General features: G+C 39.2%; 1 protein-coding gene across 5 annotated transcripts in view; it reads right to left on the bottom strand.

Moving 5' to 3' along the window:
• Nucleotides 1–23924, bottom strand: part of DSE (dermatan sulfate epimerase) — a 63583-nt gene that overhangs the window by 15309 nt on the left and 24350 nt on the right. The gene's annotated exons all lie outside the window — the stretch shown is intronic.

Below are 23924 nucleotides of genomic sequence, written 5' to 3'. Positions count from 1 at the left end.
ACAGGCTGACAGTGACCAGAGGGGAGAGGGGAGGGAATTTCAGTGGAAATAGGGGAAGGATTTGGAGGAACATAAATAAAGGATACATGGACAACAACTGAGAGGGGTGGAAATGGGAGGGAGGGGGGAGCACGGGAGGTGGGATGGGATGAGAGTAATAGACAGAAAACTGTACTTGAAAAATAATTACATAAATTAAAAAAAATTAAGTCATAGAATCATAAAAAAAGTGATGAGTCCTAAAGCTGTTTTGAGCAGTGGACAAAATGTTGATAGGTGCATTACATCAAAGGGAGAGTACCTCGAAGGTCACTGAAGTTTAAAAATATATGAATAGCACACAATTTTTTATAAATAAATTCTGTTTTGGGGTCCCCTGGTACTTCTTCATTAAATAATAAGATTTAAAAGCAAGGATAATAACTACCAGAATTTAAAAGTAGTGATGAACACAATAATATTATGAGATGTCTATAATAACTGTAATGTGATATGAAAATATCTGAGATTGCTATGACAAAGTTACAGGTTCTCCCAATATTACTATGGTTGGTTATCTATATTCATAATTTGGAAGAAATTATAAACTTCAGTTACAATTAGCAAAAATTAAAATGCAATATTTCCCCCATACAAGCCCCACGGATGCAAAGTTAAGAATACTTAAAAATGTCTGAGAGACTACTTCTAGACTGTGTTCTTCTTTTAGGAGTTTATATTAAAGAACTGATCTTAATGAGGCCTTCTGTGGTCTCCCTGTTCAAATTTCAACAGTACCCCCAACCCACAATCTCTCATTTCCCTTAGTCACTTGTTGGTCCTCTTCATAGGAGTATGTGTATGTGTGTGTGTGTGTACATGTATACTGCATGTGCAAACCACATATGTATGTATATGTATAATTCATGTGTATGTATACTGCATGTCTATGCAAATGTATACTGCATGTGTATAGGTATACTGCACGGGTGTCTAGGCAAACTGCATGTGTGTAAACTGCATGTTTGTATATGTATACTGCATGTGGGTATACTGTGTGTGTATGTATGCCTTACTGGAATTTCAGTTCCGCAACAGCAGGGTTATTTCCCCCCTTTGTTGTATTTACTGCTGGATCCCCAATCCCACACCAGTGTCTAGCACATAGTAGACGCTCAAAAAATATTTTTGTTAAAAGAAAAAAATGAAGGAACAAGTTTATAAAGCTAGGCCACACTGTTGACAATGAATATGCAATCATTATGAAATCAGAAATTTGGAGGAATCCCTTGGTATTTCAGAATAATATCAGTTTGCTTAGCTGTGCTGGTGATATACAGACTGGTGCTAAAGTGACTAAGGTTGATGAGTTTCTTAACCATTTGGTCACAAAGTCGCCTTGCCAGCCACCTTGCCAGTGTACACTGGTTGTAAACAGACCGTGAAGAGAATGAATTAAGTCCCTACTTCTGACAATGGAGGGGAAACACTCCATACTGCAAGCTCACTGCCAGGAGCTAAGAACACAGTCTCCACTGACTCATGGTGATTGGTGATTCAGGCAGAGAAGCCAAGTCATTTGGTTCCCAGCTTCGTGTCGCTACCCCATGTCATGCTGCATCTATAGGTGACAGCATATGCACCTACCTGCAATAAAGCTGACATCGATGAACTATGACCATCTACCAACCCCTGACACATCTGATTAATGAGTACACTTATTTTTATAGATAGAAGGACATTTAATATAGCCTCTTTCTTCAGGAAATATTATAATGCAATTTCTGTGATAATTTCTAAGCTCCTGCATACAATTGTTTCTTCTAAGCAGTTTTTAATTCAATAAAATACTAGTACACTGACCTAAAATAGTTCATGGCACTACTGGGTTCATCACTGCTAAGTCATTACAAAATCTGGCCTGTAACAAGTATATTTCTAAAAGGGTATCTAAATCCTTTACCAATGAAACCTTACCTAGCCTCAGATACAAAGTACAGTAATGGAAGAAAGAGAGACTGTTTTACTGTCATGGAAACAAAGGAAATTTTCTTCCAGCTTGTAGATGGCAGCAAAGAAACTGTCTTACGCAATGTGATTCTGACCAGTGGTTAATCAGTTTAGTGAAATGGATGGTTAAGTGGGGAATCATTAAACAAGGAGGTCAGTATTGATTTATGAATTTTATTTTGGCTTAAAATACCTACATGTACACAGATTCACCATTATTTTGAAGGTGAGCTAAATGTCTTTCTTTGAATATAGTTGGTTATCTACAGACTGGAGTCCCATGGTTCCTTCCTGCAAGAAACACATCATCACTATTTCTAGCTTTGTTTTCTCTGTAATAAAGGGAGAAATTAATGATACGTTTAAAAGACTGTAGAATCCTCCCAGATTTTTATGAGTTTTCCCCTAAACTTTTACAAATCTCATCCACACTAAATGATGACAGCAGTGTTTTATAGTAAGTCATTCCAAAGCATTGAGGGTGGTTTTTCAAACATTAATTCTTTTTATTTTTAAACACACTTACTCTATTTACATAATAGTATTACAATTGTGTAATTACAAGTATTAGTGAAACCAGCATCAACTGGTTTGAGAAGAAATACAACTGCCATTTGCTAAGCAGGTAACTCTACTGGTGGGAGCAGAAATGAATGGACACAGCAGAGAACGGTCAGCCAGCCTGGCCCCTCCCAGCACCCTGTGAGAGTTGCCGCTCCCTCCCATGAGGACTGGAGGTTAATGTCACTGGCAAGTCAGATAAGAGGAGGCGAGTTAGGGAAACCTTTCGTGTATTCTTCTTTTTTATGAGCTCTACTTTTCTCTCCTTAGAGAGATGTTCTTAAGTAAGGTCCATGGACCCCTGGGGTCTCCAAGCCTCTTTCTTTTAGGGGATCCCCAAGTAAAAAGCTTTTCCTAATAATATAAAGATGTTGTATGTTGACATATGCACCGATGGAGCAAAACACAAGTGGCTAAAAATGCTGGCACCGTAGGAAAACTGCAGGCAGGGGCAGGGAAGTGCTCTAGTAATCCTTGTATAGTTCTTCACTACTGCCATGCACTCTAAACTAAAACAACAACAACAAAAACAGTTTCCCTTAAGACTATTCTTGAGAAAGTGGTACAGTGATTAATTTTATCAAATCCCAACTCTTTGAGTGTATTTCTTCAGATCTGTATGATGAAATGGAAAATACATTAAAAGCATAATGGATACCCACATGCAGTAACGGTCACAGGAAGAGAAACTGTGCATTGAGTTGGGAGCTGAACTGGCTGCTTTTTTTTTCATGAAACACCATTTTTACATGAGAAAATGGCCAATAAATAACTAATAAACTATAGTTATCTGGACTTGGGTATTTAAAATGACGCTTTAAAAACAATGAACAAGGAAGCTTTTCAGGTCAATGAAAACTAAAAGTTTTGGTTGCCAACGACAAATTTTGAGCTTTCAAGTGCAAACAAGAATTTTGGTAAACTTCTATCCACTACTATGAGCTTAAGAGCTTACTAATATATCATATAGTTATATAAAAGCAACTCTAAATAACTCACGGGTCAAAGAAGAAGTCGTACGCACAATTGTAAATCATCGCAAATGACAATGGAAACACAACCTGTCTGAATTTGTGGGACACAGCTAACACAGTCCTTAGAGGAAACTTACGGTGCTACAAGCCTTACATCACAAAATAAAAAGGCATAACATTAATGGTCTGAGCTTTCAGCAGGAAAAGCAAATTAAATCTAGAGTTAATAGTACAAAATGAATAATACAGATTAGACAAAAATATATGAAATACAAAACAGACAAGTAATAAGAGAAAAATCAACAAAGGCAAAGCTGGTTCTCTGAAAATACAAATAATAACTGAATCCAGATGTTGAGAATATAAGTAACATCAACTGCATAATATTTAATTTCTATGCATTTGAAATTTTTCAAATTAAAAAGTTCAGAAAAAAATGACAATTTATAAATGTTGGCTCTGACAATAACTGATCAGTTATAATTCTGTGTATTTTTATGCATTTATCTTCTAAACATCAATGTAAATTTTATAAGATGCAACATTAAAAACATGCCATCTATTTCAAATACAACATGATACATCAAGGAAAAGTAACTACTCTAGAACTGAGAATAAAGATCAAAAGATTTCGACATCAAGAAAACTGTACTTGAACAAGAATTAAATTTTTTAAAAAAGAAGAGTTTCCCAAGGAAGGTTTAGCGAAATTGCTGTCAACCTTATGGTGCTTTGAACCTCCTCCGCCACCCGCCACAATACACTCACAGAGTGAACAATCAGCTGTTTAGAATCTGTGGAAGGCAGAATAACAATCCACTCAAGATGTCTATATTCTAATTCCCAGAATCTATGAATACCTTGCCTTCCATGGCAAAAGGAAGTTTGCAGAGGTGATCAGAGTAAGGACCTTGTGGTGGGGGCTTGTCCTAGACAATCTGGGTAAGCCCAATCCAATCACATGGGTACTTAAAAAGCAAAGAATCTTTCCCAGCTGTGGTCAAAGGGAAATGTAACCAAAGTGGAAAAATCAGAGATGCAACATTGTTAGCTTTGGAGATGGAGGAAGGAAGACAAGAGCAAAGGAATGTAGGCAGCCTCCAGAGGCTATAAAATGTCAAGGCAATAAACTCTGCCCTAGAGCTTCCAAAAAGGAGCGCAATCCTACTAACACCTTAATTTTAGTCCAGTGAGAGACCCACATTAGACTCTAAACTACAGAAATGTAAGCTAAACCTGTGTTGTTTAAGTTACTAGGTTCACGGTAACTGGTGATAGCAACAATGGGAAACGTGTAATACCCACTCTAATATATGAGTAGGCGCTCAATGACTACCAGAGATTTAAGGAAATCCCTTAATAGAAGAGGTCCAAATGAACAAAATGATACATGCAGCAAATTAACAAAATGATAAAATTAAACTATGCAGGGAGGAAAAAATTTCAAAACAAAAAGGAACTCTTGAAAATGAAAAATAAAACGGCAGGAAGACAAATTCAATAGAAAGGCTGAAGGAAAGTTGAGGAAATATCAAGAAACCAGGAAAATAAGACAAAAAAAGAAAGGAAAATGAAAGAATTGTCCCCAAAGGTTGAACAATTGAATAAGAAGAGAGCCCCTCCCCAAAACAATCAACAAGAAAAAAACAATGGGGAAAAATCAAACTATATCAAGACAATTTCCTAGAACTATAGGGCGTGAGTTTTCACACTGAAATAGTCCATCAAGTTCGTAGGACATGAATGAAAACAGACTCATCCTTAATCAAGGCACATGATCCTACAATTAATAACACAGGTGACATAGAAAAGACCCGAAAAAGCTTCAGAAAGAAAAATCAGCGTTCATTCAAAGTATCAAGAATCAGAGTGGAATCACACATCTCAAAAGCACACTAGAAGCCAGAAGACCACAAAAACAGTACCACCAAAAATTCAAAGAGACAATGTCCAGACTATAATTCCATACCCAGACAAGCTTCCACTTAAGCACCAGGGCAGAAAAAATAGATGCAGGCATCTGGGGTTGCAAAATGTACTTGTCTTCAATACTTCCTCTGGAAACTAGTGGGGAATTTCTCCAGCAAAATTAGGGCATATGACAAAAAAAAAAAAAAAACCACATGTGAGATCATGGCCAGGAGAGCCAACACTAGGCAGCACCGGAGACCAAGTCAGCAGCTGTATGGAGGTAGATCACAGCAAGCCAAGCAGCTTTGGCACTTACTTCTTTAAGACAAATTGTTACAAATAATGTTTTAAAAATGATGTCTTGTATGAATGGATTGAGAATATTTACCTGAGAGTCTGGTTGGTATTAGTAATAAATGTATAGGAAACTAAGCTAGTAAAACAAGAAAGCTGTGCCCTGGCCGGTGTGACTCAGTGGATTGGTCAAGTAAACTGAAAGGTCAAACATTTGAGTCCGGGGCAAGGCACATGCCTAGGTTCAGGGTTTGGTTCCCAGCTGGGGTGCATGCAAAGGACAACCGAACGTTGTCTCTCACATCAATGCTTCTCTCCATCTCTCTTCTTCCCTTCCCCTCTCTCTAAAATCTGTGTGCATGGCCTTGCATCAGAATTTAGAAAGAAAGAAAGCTGCTAACCATCCTAGAGAAAATGAAAAGTGAAGTGCAAATTGAAAAGTGACCATTAAGTACATGATATGGTTCAGTTGTCAATAGCTTTTGCCTTGTTAAAATAGGCAAACATAATATTCATCTAGTTAAAATTGCAACATTTCTCTACCTATATTGGCAAGATGGAGGGGCAAAAGCACACAGGTGTTGGTGGTGGATGGTCTGTATGAGAGATAGGTGAGTGACACTCTATAAGCCCAGGAACACCCAGGGCCACCTATGACCGCCCAAAGTTAGGAGAGTGGCACGGGGCTGTCACGGGACAGTTTCTCCTGGGAGCCTCCAGAAAGGCCCAATCCTGCTACACCTTGGTGTCAGACGCCTAGCCGCCAGCACCGGGAGAGAAGTAACTGGTTTCTTTTAAGCCACCCGGTCTGTGGTGCTTTGTTGCACCTGTCTTGGCCGTGAGCACACACACCTACGGACTTGGCCCCCATTACTGCCTTCATGCACCCACCATCTCCCTGCTGCTGCCTGCACACACACTGCCACTTATTTCAGAGAGCAGTCCCCTAATATTTCAACAACACATGAAAAAGGGCAAAGAATTTCTTGTGGTATAAAGTTTAAAAAGTGAGAGATTAAACTGTCTCAATGGCAAAAACTGTACTCAAATTGGTAAATCTTGGCACCCTTTGGTAGGAAAATATAAAAACAGAATGAGGTGGATCTTGAGGTGCTAGGAGCTACATACAATGACATTTCATGCTTCCTTATCATCTCCTTGGTAAGGGTAGTATTTACACGAGATGCCCACTTTCTAATGCTTTATCAATTTTTTTCTTTTACAATATAATTTTTAAAGGTTTTGTTGAAGTTACCTTTTTAAAACAGGGAGTTAACTGTGGCTTATTTTATTCTGGGCACCAATAGGAAATAACAAACTGAAGAATTTATTCCACTCAGCCCTGGAAACCTGAAATGGAGTCATCAATCACAGACTGCACTGTTTCCTAATGAAAAAAAGATGCTTCCTAGTATATTTTAGGAACAAGTACTCTGTAAACACTAAAAATATGGAATAAAGTGGCCACCTCAAAGACTGAAGAGGTCTCCTCTCTGGAGACAGTCAAGATCAGGGGTATATTAAGAAGGGATTCTCTGAAAACAAATCATGTTTATCAGAATGTTAGGCAGTTTCCAAAATATAAATTACAAGCTATTAACAGATTGTGAAATAAACATAATGGGTTATGACAAGCATATTTTTAGTGTAATTTAATGAAATGGAATAGAATAGAAAATAGACTACAAAGCATGGTTTAAATGCAAGGGCTGATTTGTGCAACTTTTACTATTTACACATATAGAGTTCAAGTGATGTATATACGTTGGGCTGTGAGGTCAACTTTAATTCTTATTGTGAGTCACAGTGAAAAAAGGTTTGAAAACCACCGTCTTAGAAGGTAAAGGTGCCACCAAACTAGCAGTCCCTCAGGTGCCTCCAGCAGGCAGAGGACCTGGACCCAGTTTCCTATGTGGAGCTGGACTGAGTCTTGGGCTTCCCAGAGCACTTTCCCAGAGCAGAAGGTCTGGGGCCAGCACTGAGGGAACGTCCCACCGTGAGATCATCAGGAAGAAACCCAGACACCAGAGAAGTGCCAACTGCTCCAAGTAGAGGGCAGAAGGTGTTGTCTGACGAAGGCAGATATGAAACACCAAATAATAGGCAGCCAATGCAGGAGCACAAGAATAATTCATCAGTGTGTGGGAAAACAACAATGAAACGTCTCTCGCCCTAGGTAGTGTAGCTCAGTGGATTGAGCTCGGGCTGTGAACCAAAGGGTTGCCAGTTCAATTCCCAGTCAGGGCGCAAGCCTGGGTTGCGGGCCAGGTCCCCAGTACAGGGCATGTGAGAGGCAAACCACACATTAATATTTCTCTCTTTCTCTTCCCCTACCTCTAAAAATGAATAAATAAATTTTTTAAAAAAATCAATAAAACATCTCTCACCCCCAAAACAATTCTGCTAGGCTTTGAAGCCATTTCTATTCCAGTGGGGTAATGAAATATTGCCCATGAACAGCACCCAAGATGAATAGTGTTTATTTCGTGTCCTGGGAACACAGTTTCGAGGAGTACTTCTTAAAAAGTATTTGGCAATAAAGTGGAAAAAAGTCAGTTTAGGATTGTGCTTTGTGGATCATAAAAAAAAGGGAGATGTGCTATCTCATAGGCTGCCACAAAAAAGAATGAAAAAATTAAATTTAAATTAAATTATGAGTCAAACTTGCGGGCTGTCTTCAACATGCCATGGTCATTAAACAGTTTCCCAAATTTCGGATCTCTAGTTATTTGTCATACTGAAGATGAAAGTTGACCCCACCCCAAGTGACAGGCCATGGTAGAAAGGCAAAGAGTCAAAGATTTAAACTGGCTTGATTCCAAACTGCCTTCAGTAATACTTTAAAATCTCCCAGGTCATAAAACTCTCCGAAGAAGGGAAAATAGTAAAGTCCTTGTGGTTTTTCTAATTATGGATAAAAGTTTAGGGCAAGAAGATAAAGTTTTAGCAATATATGGGAATTTCTTCTTATCTCTTCCTTTCCCAGATTTTTTGTCACAGTGAATTCACTGTAAAGAAATCACAGAAATGAACTAAAAATTGTTCACTAAATTGTGACAAACCCAAATCACTATCTGTTTCATCAAGAATTTTTTTTCTAACTTCAGAAAAAAAGCAGCACAATTCACTCAAGCTGATGCTTTCCTCTTAAAGAGCCACCACCCGGTGTTTCATTTCCATTTCACTTCCAGAAAATGATTTGAGGACACCCATTTGGCTAGAATGCTCTGTAGCACCTTGCTTTCTCTTCTCATGCTTCTGGCCATTATTCACTCATGTATCATGGGAGCCCCATTTGAATTAAACCTCACCTTTTTTGAATTTTCTTTCTACCTTTTTTATCACTGACAGAAACTATGTTTGTTGTACTTGAAAGCACATTTCAATTTTTTTTGTTGGCAACATTTTTTTAAGTCACAATACACTACCGGCAAACAGGAAGTGGTTAAAAATAATGCTTGAGAAATGTGAACTTGATCTCTCCTCTTCCGTCCATAGGCACTTCGAACTCAGTATCTCCAAAACCAAACACTTTATTAGCCTTCCTCGACAGCTCCAAGTTTTACAATCTCACTGAAAGACCCCATCATCCTCTCAGCATCCCATAAAGGTATTTCACTGTCCTCTTTGTCATCAAATACAATGGTCAAGTCTCATACATGCTAACTCTTAATTCTTTCTCAAAACCATTATTTCTTTCCATTCTGAGAGTCCCCGTTCCAGGCTTTCGTCTGGATAAACACAAAAGGACTAACTGGTCTTCCTGGTTTGACCTCTGCAATCACTCTCCCCAGGTGGTCAGAGATTCTTCCTTCCTAAAGCACAAATCTGTCACATGGAGAAACCAGCAGCCATTTTCTGTCCCCTAATGGGAGCACAGCCACCACCCATGCTGACGTCAAAGTGATCAAACTGAGCTGGAGCAAGCCATAGCATCCGACAGTCAGTCCGCAGGAAATACCCCGAGGGGAGTGACTCAGAGCTACACCTTGATGTACAGTCAACAGCATCCAGGCTGTGGGATGTGGCGCAGATCTTTGAAGAGCCCTGGGTCCTTCTATAGATAATTGCAACAAAAGTAAAAGGATGGAGGAAAAACTGCTGATAAAAATGACTTTCAAAAGACAATTTTTTTAAATGAGCAAAACTAAACATATGCCTAGGGATACACCCTTGAATGAACTATAAAGAAACCCAGGGGTGTGATAAGTATAGAAGTCAGGGTGGCCTTTGTGGGGACAGAGGGAACTATGATCGGAATGGGGCCCACAAAGGGGTTTCTCTGGGTGACTGGCAAGTTCTCTTTTTTAACCTGTGCTGTGGTTACCAGGGCACTGGGCGTTAGTTGCTTTATTAAGCTACACACGTCTGTATGGTGTTCTATTTCATTTTGCAATGAAAAGGTTAGAAAAATATCCTGTCACACACAAATTGGATCGTGTCGCTGCCCTGTGAAAACCCTGCACTGGCCTCATAGTGCTTATAAGGAAAAGTTCAAGTTCCTTCACAGGGTGGGCAAGACTTGCAGCATCTGGTTCTCCATCCAAAGCTTGCTTGTTTCCTTCCCACATTAAATTTTCAGTTCCTCAAAAGGTCTCTGCTTTCTCTTTATTTTTTAACATTTTTCATATAATGGCTTTACTGAGATATGATTTACATACCACACAACAACACAACCATTCACAATGTGTGATTTGATTGTTTTCAGTACATCCACAGATACGTATGACCATCGCCACAGTCACTTGAGGATACACTCATCACCTTGGAAAGAAACCCAACACCCTTTGTTCATAACCCTTCTAGGCTCCCATGCCTACTCTGCTGGGCCCTAGGCTGCCGCTAACCCACATTCTGTCTTCAAAGATCTCCTTATTCAGAACATTTCATATAAATGGAATCATATAATATGGAGACTTTCACTCACTTGGCTTTTAATCCCACTTTGCCTTAAACCATTTTGGGTAATATGGACTCACTTTGTGCTCTGATAACTTTAATTGTCGCTGCCTTTTCTCCTCACCTGGTTTATGCATCCCCTGGGTCATGGACACCTAGCATACCCTCAATTAGTGTTTGTGAATTTTTGAGCCAATTTCTATTTCTTTCTCCTACTACCTAGATAAGTTGTCTGTCAAGTTTCTCTAAAAAGGGTCACGCTGCCTCACTCCCTGATTATGGAGTAGCCTGTTCTCTCTCCTCACCAGTATAACATGTTATACCATATATGGTACATGTACAACACATGCTATAACATGGTACAAACTTAGGTCTTCATTCCAGCCCTGAGTCTTTACTCCACTTATCTCTATCTGCTCCCGTCTCTATTCTGTCCAATTTCCAGGAACTCTCCTTGGCAGCCTCCTCGCTTCCTGGTAAAAGAAATTGGAGCTACATCACCTCGTGGGCACTGGAGTACTAGCTATGGGATAGTTCTGCTCTCTGAACATCAGTCACTTCTGCCTGGAACATTCAAATGTGCCCTCTTCCCCTTTCCCTTAACCGATTGTTTTACGTCCTTCAGGGCCCAGTAGCAATGCCTTCCCCGATGCTCCAACTTGGAGTCTTCCCATCACACACTGTACCTTCCTTCCTCACAACATTAACATCTGCATTCACTCTGTCTATTAGTCTATATCCTCCAGAGGTCAACAAATGAAGGCAAGATGTTTAACTTGTCCTCAAGCTTTTTGTGCCCCCAATACCTAGCACAATGCCTACAACAGAATAAGTACACAATAAACTTACATAAAATGGATATATGCATACATTAATTATAAATTAAAATTGCCTTTGTTGGCATTAATTTATAAGAACACAAAATATGAACAACGTAATAGTTAAAGCTGACATGTTATGCAAGGTACTGCTCTCATTAACTCATCTGATCCTCTACACAACACTATGAGGTAAGTATTGTATTTACCACCAATTTACGGTGAAGAAAGTGAGCCATGGAGAAGTCAGGTGACGTGGTCTAAGTCACACAGCTCTTGAATGGGATCAAAAGACAGATGGTCTGGCTCCACAGTTCTTGTCCTTAACTCCAATAAAGCACCACCTTTCACCACCTAACGTCACTACCACTCATTTCAAAGATTGAGATAGGTGGCTCTGCACTGAAAAAAAATTATTTAGTTTATCTAATAGGAAACATTCATGAATATCACATATATGTTTAGATGCTGGATGACAAAATTCAAGGAGTAGGGAGGAGAAAATACCAAGTGCAGGAGGAGCACTTCAAAGTGCTCCTTGCAACTAATCCAAGACTCTGATAAACTAGGCACCCAGATGACAAGTCCTGACATACCTCCTACAGGCCTCCAAGTAGGCCAAAGGTGCAATGCCTTTGTGACTACAGACAGACAACTGGCAGGTCTTCAGAGTGGATATGAGACCAGACAGCTAGCACCCACAGTGTACAAGGCACCAAACCAGACTTAAAGTTGTAAACAGATCCAGGACTTCTGTTCTTGGTAAGCTTAGACTCTCAATCAAAATAAGATCACTTATTCACTCATTAACTATGTCTTACTAGAGCCTTTGAGGACCATATAACATATCTGGCTCTTAGGACTCGACAGCAAAACATGATAATTGTGCTACCTTCAATAAGCTTAGGTTAGTGGAAGAGGAAAACAAATAAACCAAGAATCAGAGTACAGGAGAAGCATCCTCTAAGAGTTTTGCATGAGTTCCTTGATATATCTCAATCACACTGGCAAAAGTATGAGTAGAAGTTAGACTTCAGGGGGTTTCTAGAAAGAAGTTTCTTTGAGGCTGCCATCTTAAAGACATATACTTCTGATGAGAGAACAAGAAAAGTAACCCAGTTAACATTTGCAAACCAGGGAGTCACATGAAAGATGGTAACCATGGGATTTGAGAGGGGCGGACATTAGAGAAAGTGTTATGGAGGAAGGAGAAGTTAACTGCATCCTGAAGTTTGAGTAGGGTTGGAGGGGAAGGAGGAGGAGAAGGGACGGATAAGTCTGGGCTCCCTGAAGCAGAAAGGCCAGTTCAGGACCGGTCTGTAAATGTATCGCTACCAGACCCAGGCAGAGTTGCAAATGTCACTGCACCTGGTGCCAGTGGACCACTGGGGAGATGTACATCAATGCCTGTCAGTGAAAAGCCCGAAACACTAAAATCACCAAGTTCTAGAAAAAAGAGACTCGAAAAATCTGTAAGCTCTGGATGGAGGCATGTTTTACAGTGACGGCAATGACAGGATAACTTTTTTTTACCACCTGAAGATACTTTTTCTTGAAGGACGTATCCATGTGCCATAAGAACACAAACAACAACTAACCAAATATATTTGCAAAGTAGCAAGAACAAGAACAAAATAAATGGGAGGGAGGAGAAACGGGGAGAATAAAGATGAGGAAGAATGACTCAAAAAGGCATGTAGAAAATGGAATTATCTTTTCTCTCCCACAAAACCCACCTTCTCTTCTATCTTATCTTCAGCATCTCTGAGCTGTCATTCACCCAAGACAAAAACCAAGTACCATTCTTTACGCCTCCCTTTCCTTTATCATTTAAATCTCAGTGTGCCTCAGGATCACATGGGGGACTTGTTAAAAGGGCAGATTCTTTGATCTACTCCAAGAAATCACTTACTGTGCCTGGGCAGGGCCCTGGTAGCTGTCTTTTTAAGACTACTGAGATGATTCTGGTGAAGGAATCAAAGTTCTTCAGAAGAACTGTCCCTTATCCGATCAATCTCTATGTAGATACTCTGTCCTCAACATCTTAAAATTCATCCCATCTTCTCGCCACCATATTGTCTTAATTGTGGTTTTCATCTCCCTCCTAGACTAATATTACTACTACTGAGTTCCCTTCCTCCTGATTTCTCACCTCCAAGGCATTCCACACACAAAGCTTCTAAACCACAGGCTTACACGGGATTGGCAGTGATCTGGCCCCTGACCGTGTCTCCGCCTGCTGTCCTATGCCAGCATGTTGACACTGGAAATGAACAGGAAAGATGGATGAGAAGCTGTGTTAACTGTGGCTAAACCACATTTCCTTAATGGATACGGCAGAAGGAAATGAAGAGGTAAAAAAGCAACTGTGAAGATAACTAAGGTAAAACGAACTACCCGGCTTTATGAGACTCCATGAGCACACACCTGTCATCATTACTCTCTAGCACTTATGTCTATATAGCATTAGTAAGAACTTAATATCAGCAAGATCCTATTGTTTGAATTTTATTTTTCAATTAACTTTGCAATCAATATTATTTTGTGTTAGTTTCAGGTGTATAACAGTGGTTAGACAGTCATATCCGTTGCCAAGTGACGCCCCGATGTTCCAAGTGCCCACCCAGCACCACATATAGTTATCACACTATTGTTGACTATGCTCCCGGTGCTGGGCTTTAACCCCCTCCCCTCTGGCAACAGTCACTTTGTTCTCTGTGTCTATGAGTCTGTTTTAGTTATGTTTCCTTGTTTATTCTGTTCTTTAGATTCTACATGTAAGTGAAATCATATGGTATTGGTCTTTCTCTGAGTAAGACCCTATTCTTAAGTGGTATAAAAAGTGAATAGTTATTTCACTTCACAGAGAAAATCAACTTTTTAAAAATAATTATAAAGCATTGTTAAAGTAGAATACAGATATACAAGGTCTGCCCAGAAAGTATCCAGCAATGCAATATGAAAAATAGACATTTATTGAAGAAGATAAAATAAACATCATACAGCCCTGGCTAGTGTGGCTCAGTGGACTGAGTGCCAGCCTGCAAACCAGAGGGTTGCTGGTTCGATTCCTAGTCAAGGTGCATGTCTCGGTTGCGGGCCAGGTCCCCAGTTCGGGGTGTGTGAGAGGCAACCACACATTGATGTTTTTCTCCCTCTCTTTTTCCCTGCTTACCCCTCTCTCTAAAAATAAATAAATAAAATCTTTAAAATAAACAAACATTGTACATAGGACAACGACACCTCAGTCCCCTTCAAAGTAGGTACCCTGGGACCTCACACAGTTCTCCCAATCACCATCAGCTGCCCTATTGCATTTTCTCAAATCTCATTGATGGTCTGAAAACTCTTCCCTTCCAAGGGTGATTTTAGTTTTGGGAAAAGCCAGAAGTCACAGGACACCAAATCTGTGCTATAGGAGGGCTGAGTCATCTGGGTGATTTGATGTTTCACTAAAAAATTCTGCATAAGGCCCTGGCTGGTGTAGCTCAGTGGATTGAGCACGGGCCTTTGAACCACACAATCGCGGTTCAATTCCCAGTCAGGGCACATGCCTGGGCTGCAGACCAGTTCCCGGCGGGGGACACAAGTGAGGCAACCATACACTGATATTTCTCTCTCTCTCTCTCTCCTTCCTTTCCTCTCTAAAGATAAATAAATAAAATCTTAAAAAAAATCTGCATGAGACATGATACCTAGGCACATAGTCATGATGAAGCTGCCAATCACCAGTTGCCCATAGCTGTGGCCATTTTTGCCGTTTTGCATCTCTTGACCGATGAAGAACACTGAGGTAGTACTCCTTATTAATTGTTTGGCCTGGAGGAGTGTACTTATGATAAACACCTTCCCAATTAAAAAACACAGTTAACATGGTTTGATATTGTTGCAACTTTGGGTGTGGAGAATCAGGCGAACTTCAATTAGCACAACTGGGCCTTTGTTTGTGTCATAGCCATAGACCAACCATTCATCTCTGGTTACAACCTTCTTGAGAAAATCTGGTTCATTGGTAGTGGTTTGAATCAAATCATTAGCAACTGCAGCAACATGTTCCTTCTGCCCTGGTAGCAGAGGTATGGAATGAATTTTGCCACAACACATTTCATGCCAAGTTCCTGTGTCAAATTCTCAGATACAGTAGTTTTGGGAATCCCCAGATCAGCTTCTAGTTCTCCTACTGTCGCTGATCTTTGTTGACTGCAGCCTGTACACGTTCAACATTCTCAGGTGGTCTGCTTGCTGCAGGCCTCCTTCCAGAATGTGAATCACCTTCAGCTTATTCTTGAGCATCTTTGAAGCATTTGTCCCACACTTCTTTTGCGCTGCACTCATCGCATTGTCCCTGAAAGCCTTCTGAATCATTGGAATAATTTCCATGGAGGAATGTTCAAGCTTAACACAAAATTTGATGTAGATTCATTGCTCTTCTCACTAGTCATTTTGAATGCAACGGCCACACAGTACACATGCTCACTCAATGGCTCTATTGCCCACACTGACTAGTGCAATGAAGCTGCCACTGTTCATGCATGTGCATTCCAGTCCACTTTCCTTGGCTGCTACGTTACATCTGCATGACTCAAACCATTCTCGTTATATTAACAATGGCTTGACTTTTTTTGGACAGACCTCATACATGTAGCACTTGCCAACCAACATTTTCCCTCAATACATGGGGCAAAGAATGCACAAAATTTAAATAAACAACATCACTGGCAAGTTTTTAATAAGAAAAGTTTAAGAGTCAAATTTAAAGATTATGTTGAACTTAATATATCCATGTCTTTGCATATGTGGGGTGCTGATTTAGAACCCCTGCAAAAGGGGGAAAACTCCGCTGGCCTTAGGCACAGCTCCCTCAGGCGACTCTGAAAGCCCTCCTTGCATTTTAAAAGGCAGCACACAACAATGAAAGGGCAGGAGGGAGGGGACAGAGAGTCACTCATCATAGAGACGTGTTAAAGGTCCTCAGCAAGTTTAGACCAATCCTGAATCTTAGAGTCAAATAACAAACAGACCCCACAAAGGAAATTAACTTTGGATTTCTATTCAATTGTGTATTATTACCACTTTTGTTCGGTATCTTCAATTAGAAAGAAGCCTTATTAAAACTACTTTATCCTCACTTGCATTTGAACCGGATGGAGCACAATTTGCCTGATACGTACGTATTGAACAATCACATCGAGATGCTCAGTTAGTGAGCACAGCTGACTTCACCTCTCCCTTAGCAACTCTTCCCATGCTTCCCACTGCCACAGGTCACCTGACCTCGACCCTTGCCCCATGTCTTCACTTGGAATGATGCTGGCAAGAACCTGCTTTTCAAACAAAAGAAATCCCAGTGACCAGGTTCCTAAAACATGTGTTTCTATAACTTTTAAAGAATCCGATCATCATTAAAAACCTTCAAGTCATCAGTTTTAGCATTTTATTTCCAAGGATCTCAAGCAGAATAAGAGGGGATAACTGTCTTCAAATCACAGAACGAAAGGAACAGAAGAAAAGAGAGGCAGAAAGAGAGAGGAGGAAGAGTAAAAGGAAAGGAAAACATGACTGAGAACAAACCAGAGGAACTGGGGGCTGGGTTTTCTGAGAGCCCAGCTTTTGTTTCCACGAGTCCACTGGACTCCAGGTGCATTCTGGGTTCAGCCTCCTGTTTTTACTACTCTAAGGTAAAGGAGGAAAAACAGTGGAGGAAACACTGATTTGTGATGCTGTAGCTCCTCATGTTGGGGGCCAGGGCACCTCCTCCCCCACTTTGATTCCCAGCCTTAGCGTGCAGATTACCAAAGTAAAGAGCCCACAAAAACCGTTGTGGGGAACTGCATTTGGAGCCCAGCAGGGCTGAGCAAGACAGACACAGTCATCATTTTGGAATGTGCAGAAATGAAACTGATGGGTTCATCTCAATGTGCCAGGGGCTCTTCTTTCTCTTTTCCTTTGTTTATTATTTTATTTTATTTTGCAAATACATCCTCAGATGTCACTCTCCAGACACTTGTAGTTCACAGGTAAGGACTTAATATGCAGTCTGTTGCAAATAAAAATATAATTACTTCTATGTTCAAAGTTCAACTTCCTTTGTTTCCCTCACCAGTTCTGATTTCCTTAGCTGACTGGCTCTAATGCAAGAGTGAAGTAATTCTTTTCCTCTGTGATTTATTTTCTGATGATAAGTGAGCAAAAATGCCATAGAGAAGCTGGGAAAGAATGATTCACAATGAATACTTCTCAAATACACAACTCCAGAGGGACCAGGTAGGTAAAGTGCTGTATATTGAGAAGCTTAAAAATAAAGCTACATGTGCATATGTATTTCATTGTAATTACAGTAAAGTTTTTATTGAAACTATATGCCAGGCACATAACACTCAGAGCTTTACATGCATTATCTTATTTAATCCTTGGCACAATCTTACTGATATATGGGAAGAATCACCCACATTTTATACACAAAGAAACTGAGGTTTAAAGAAGTTAAGTGACCTGGCTAATAAAGTGGCAGCCAAGAGGCAAGCGCAAGGCGCACTATGCAAGGCCTGTTCCCCGTGGTTGGCAGTCTTACACAGAAGTCCCCAAGCCTGTGGACTGGAAGTGCATACCAGATGTCTGTACACTGTCAATTAGAGCTCGGACAACAAATCCTTGCTGTTACAATCCTATCTTCAATCTCTTTTAAATGCATTCATTTCTTCATATCATTAAGTAAGATATGGTTAACCTAACTGCTCTTTTCTTTAGTGATTCAGGATCTCTAGGGCTTTCCAATAATTGTTGGAGTGAGTTTTTTATTTGCTTTCAGCTGTAGATTAATTACTGTAAGAACTTGTAAGGACTGTAATGTCAACCTCACTATATCTATCGAGAACTAGGCTGAGATACACAATGTACAGGAAGGCTCCCTGATACATATGCAGTCACTTCATTTTTCTACATATACAAAATTCTACTGAAGGATTAGGCTAGACTTGGGGGGAAATAGGGGCCTGCGGCTTAACCATATGCTCTTCTACGCCACCTCATTTTATGGAACTCTACTTTGGAGATCCTCCATCCAGGGATGTTAGAGCATTCACTCATGCATTCGGGAGAAACACACCTGATGTTGGGGATGCACGCGTAAGCAGAACGCACATGGTCCTGCCCCTTGGCCTAGTCTGTGTAAAGACAACAGCACTGCACAACTCATGTCACACAAGGATGAACCTGAGGCTACAGTGCAAGTTCTTCATGAAAACCCCAGGAGGAATTGCTGTCTGATCTTTAGGTCCAAAATAGTATTTCTACAGAGTAGCTCATCTGTTTTTAATCCCAAGGCACTGTATACTGAAAAGTAACTGAGCCTCCTTTCTCTGCGGCTAAAAAACGCAGAGCCTACCTGTGGCCCACTCACGGTGCGTAGATACATTTCAGCAACTATCTCATTCCTGGTCTAGCTGATGCCCCTCATCTTTTTCTCCTCTCTTTTCTTTCTCAGCTACTTCCAATGTGATCTTATACTTTATGCTTCCGCAATCTTCTGAAGGAAAGACCCAAAGTATAAATACATACATGCACACATACATAAATGTTAAAAAAATTAGGAGAGTAGAATAGTATGTGCTGACTCCAAAAACTCATCATAGAAACTGACTTTATGGACGTCGCTTTAAATCTCTACTAAGAACTGCTTTCATGCCCTGGTTGGTGTGGCTCAGTGAATTGAGCACCGGCCTGTGACCAAAGGGTTGCCAGTCCGGTTCCCAGTCAGGGCAAATGTGTGGGTTGCAGACCAGGTCCCAGGTGGGGGGCGCTTGAGAGGCAACCACACACTGATATTTCTCTCCCCTTTTCTCCCTCCCTTCCCCTCTCTCTGAAAATAAATAAATCAAATCTTTTTTTTAAAAGAGCTGCTTTTATTATTTTGCTACTTTATTAAACACTTGAGGAAAAAATAATGAAAGATGTTTAGTTATTTAGAGTTCAATTGTGCTCTTTTTCTTAACTATGCCAGAACCGAATGCACAAAGCAACCATTTATAAATGAGAATACCCCCACGTGCCGACTGGCATACACAGAACTTGTTCTAGTGACTAGGTGATATTGTATAAAAAATGAATTCATTTTAAGTGCAATAAGATGCACTTTCCATTGTTACTAGCCCTACATTTATGACCTCTGCTCATTAAGCAGACTTAAAATGGTAGCACAATAAATTCTAGCCACACTTTCACCTAACACAGAGTCAAATGCAATCCGAATCTCATTCAGAAGACGAGGTCTATGGGGGAAAAGGCTTAGTTCAATGTCAAAGACATTATTCACTGGGCAAAAAATAATTTGCCATTACATATATATGTTAAAATATCTTTCAAAATTTGATTTTTAGAACTAAGTTAAGTGCAAGCTTAAATTACCAAATTGCCATGTATAATGTGCACCCATATTGTTGGCCCAAACTTTCAGGGAAAAAAATCTTGTTTTAAGTTTTCGATTCTTTATTTATTTATATTTAGATACTTGTTTTTTTATACTATAAAATAATTTTAGCACTTATTTTTGAACATATAATGGTCCAGGAAATTTTATGTAACAAATAATCACAAAACACAGGAGCAGATATAAAGTATTTCAGGTACTACCCATGTATCATATGCATACTTATTTTCCCTCAAAAATTTGGGCCAAAAAATGTGCATTCTTTGTGGCAAAATACGGTACTTTTCTTGTTATGAAGGCGATGAGCATTGCAGAAGGGAGAACGAAGGAGAGAAAGCTTCTGCAACAGGATGTGGGTATCTCTGCAAAGGCAGACTCGGCATGGTCTCCTCTCTCTGTGGTGACAAATCTCCACCACATCATTATGTCTGTCAGATTTCCTTTCCACTTGCAGCACATTATGTCAGATGGGCTCATGACAAGATCAGCAGAATTGGAGAACATTTTCCATTTAACTTTTACAATGGCCCAAGATTTCATCATCAGTAAGTAAATCTACAGATGTGATCTTTCAGATTTTCATTTACAAAATACTCAAATGAAATGAACCACATTAATAAATCTGTATTCATGCTTATCTCAGATGTGGGTCTTTCTAATAGCAGACGAGAGACACGTTGTCGTGACTTTGCCCTAAGCCTTCTTCACTGGTGTCACCATCAGATTCTTAGATGCACAAAGAAAGGCCCAGGGGACCATCGCTGAAAGTTTTAATGAAACAAAACCCAAAGGAAAATTTTATGATTTTTGAGAGCAATCTAAACAAAAACAAGTAAACTCTTCAAATAAATCCCAAATACTATTTCCTTAAAGCCCACATACACCAAATTACAAACCGAATAGGGCCTAGGGCTAAGTAAATAAGAGTAACAATAACTATTACTGTGATATTCTTATTTATTGGAGGCTTACTATGTGATGAAAACTGTGTTAAGTACTTCCCATTATCTCACTTAATCCTTACAACCCTATGCAGTAGACACTGCTGCTACTGTCTCTTTATATGTCAGACTGCTGAGACTCAGACACAGCTGCAGACCAGGGAGCTGGGGTCTGCCTCCCGGTGGCTGGACTCCTGCACTGACACTTTCTGCTGCATTGGAGTGCGGCGGGACACAGACCTTTAAGTACATCACTGGCGTACTCATTTCTGAGAAGAGAATGTAGCCCCCCAGCTTCAGTTTCTAATGCCCGACATTTGTACCCCTTACCTCAGGTGCAAATTATAAAGTCATAGTCCTCTTTCTTCACTGAATCCCCGGGCCCCAGGACCAGTGCATGACACAAGAGATACTCAGTAAGTGTTTGTTGATTAAGTCAACGAACACAATGTGGTTATTGGTTTCCTAAAGAGTGGAAGTGTTCTTCAGGGAAATGGCAATTTTTTTCAGTCCGATGAAGCCACTGTAAAAAGGTTTTTTGCCCCCAAATATTAATTATTGATCTTTTATAAGTAAGAGCTAGTCTTTTTTCCCCCTCTGAAACCAAATACAAATGAACTATCCTGAGACAATGGCCACTCCTGCAATATACTATACTTCCCTGTGCAGAGTGGGAATGCATGGTTTAGTGGGTTTAAACGGAGATAGTGAAACTATGAAAACACTGAACAGTGTTTTAAGTTGTCAAAAAGTGATTATGTTCAACTACAAATTCAAATGAAAATCTAAGAGTCTGGGGATTAGGTGTGGTAGCTTTTAGAAAGTTAAAATTTCCATAAAATCATTAAAAAGCACAGCCTAGTAACAGTACTTGCCAAGACAAAATGTTCCAGTAGCTCAAATTTTTATGCTTGGATCCCTTCTGGAGCTGGAAACTAGATGAAAAGATAAATTTTCAATTTCTAGCCTTCAGCTCTCCGGAGGGCAAGCACAAGAAGTCAACTGTTCAGATTGGTTTTTAGATTATTGGATAATGGCATAGAGTTATACCTATTTTTATCAATACTAACATGAACAAAGTACTAGTCCTCTAGTAAATTTCTACACGTTTCCAACAACCAGCAAATATAAGCCTGAAAAGTCTATGTAAAAATTGTCATTCTTATTGGAAGTCATTTATTCTCCTTTGTGATAAGAGTGTAATCCTCTCTAATAACAGCTTTTATTCGAGCTGATATTTATATGCCTGAATGTTTAATACTATAGCAAACAAAAGTGCACTAGTTGTGCAATTCTCTAAATGTTATTATACTTGTGCTAAAAAAACTCCACTGAAAAAATGCTACTTCATCGTCATCTACTCTTTTATGAGGTCAAATAGATGGTTTTTTACAGTAATTATCTCTCTGGAACATTTCACCAGTATCTTAATCTGTCAAATTTCACTAGGTATCTAAAAAATATGGGGGGAAGGGGCTTTAAAAGAAAAGGTACCCTTGTTTTAAAATAACAAAGGTGTTTTCTAGTTTATTTCTAATTTATGGATTTGAGAGAAAAAGAAATATCAATTTGTTGTTCTACTTGTTTACACACTCATTGGTTGACTCTTGTATGTTCCCTGACCTGGGATCAAACCCACAACCTTGGTGTATGGGAACAACTCTTGAATCAACTGAGCTACCAAGCCAGGGCCAAAAAGGGTTTTTTCCCTAAATAAATCTGCTTGTGATTTTTAATTAACTATACAATGTCTAGTAATGTTAATTAACTACACAATGTCAAGTAATTATAACATGATAATATAATCTTATAGTGTAAACATCACATAAATTTTCATACATTTTTTATTTTCTTTGTTGGCATCAGCAGAATAAGATCAGTGATTTAGTGCCAAAGTCAGAAACTATTGCATACAAGGCTCAGCAATGAAACAAAATTTTTAAAAAGGTCCTTTTCAATCTCAAATATTATAAAATCTTTAAAATGGTTATATATACTTAATATGTATTTTAAATCAGCTCTGATATAGATTTTATGCAAATTTTTCCATAATCTTTTTCAGTAAGAAATTCCAGAAAAATTTTCAAACTATAGGCAAACAACAGTCTTTACTATATTGGCAGAAATTTAGGAAGAATTAAGTGCCTTTATCCCATAAGAGAAACTCAGGAAGCCTTCAAACTACTATCCCTCACCCCTATGAAATGTAAGATTCAACTCATGGGAGATGTAACTCATTACAGCATTAAACACACTCACTGACTCTCCTAAGCATTTAACAATAAGCTTTCTCCAGCCCTATCACAAGTAGCAGTCTATGTAACTTTAAAAGGATATTTCATATTGTTTGTAAATTTTTAGTGCAACTGAACCATGCATATGCATTAAAACATGTTTAAGTAAGAATACCCACTGAATCTCTAAATTAATCTATTTATCCATATCTTTTTGGAAGCAAGTAGGCACATCAGTTGTAAATATAGTGAACTAATCAAAAACAAAGAGAAAGTTCATCTTCAAATCTGAATTTCTAAATGTAAATTATTACAAATAAGAATTCCTCACCCAATCATCCTACAACACTGGTTTTCCTACAGGTTTGTATAATTTGCTGGTAACTGAACAGGATCTTGTTTATAAACTACAAGTTAATCCCATCACATTTACTTTTAGCTCCTAATTATCATAAAAATAAATGTTATCCCGCAAAACATTTTTAAGTGTCTGAAATTTTTTGCTGAATAAAGGTTTTGACCACTTGGGGGTAGGGTCAATCAGAACCTAAAGGCAGATGACAGTAATATACACATACATTGATACTTTTTAAACAACACGAAAAAAAATCTCAATAATCAAAATGGTACTGTTTACTCAACTCAACAAATTATTTTTTCTTTGGTTAGGTTGTATCTAAATATTTTCTTTCTAACTTTAAACATGGAAGTTACTAGATCTTTTGAAACTGTGGACCTTTGAGAAGACACTGGTAACAAAAAATCACAACTCTTCCCTTCACTCACATTCTCTCACTCACACACACACACACACACGCACACGCACGCGCGCGTACATATGTGAAACTCCAACTTCCTGAGATTTCATCTGAGTATAA

The sequence above is a fragment of the Sturnira hondurensis genome, unplaced genomic scaffold (assembly GCF_014824575.4).
Source record: "Sturnira hondurensis isolate 20B ecotype Veracruz unplaced genomic scaffold, ASM1482457v3 Scaffold0015596, whole genome shotgun sequence".
NCBI classification, from domain to species: domain Eukaryota; kingdom Metazoa; phylum Chordata; class Mammalia; order Chiroptera; family Phyllostomidae; genus Sturnira; species Sturnira hondurensis.
This window is presented reverse-complemented; position numbering and strand designations above follow the sequence as displayed.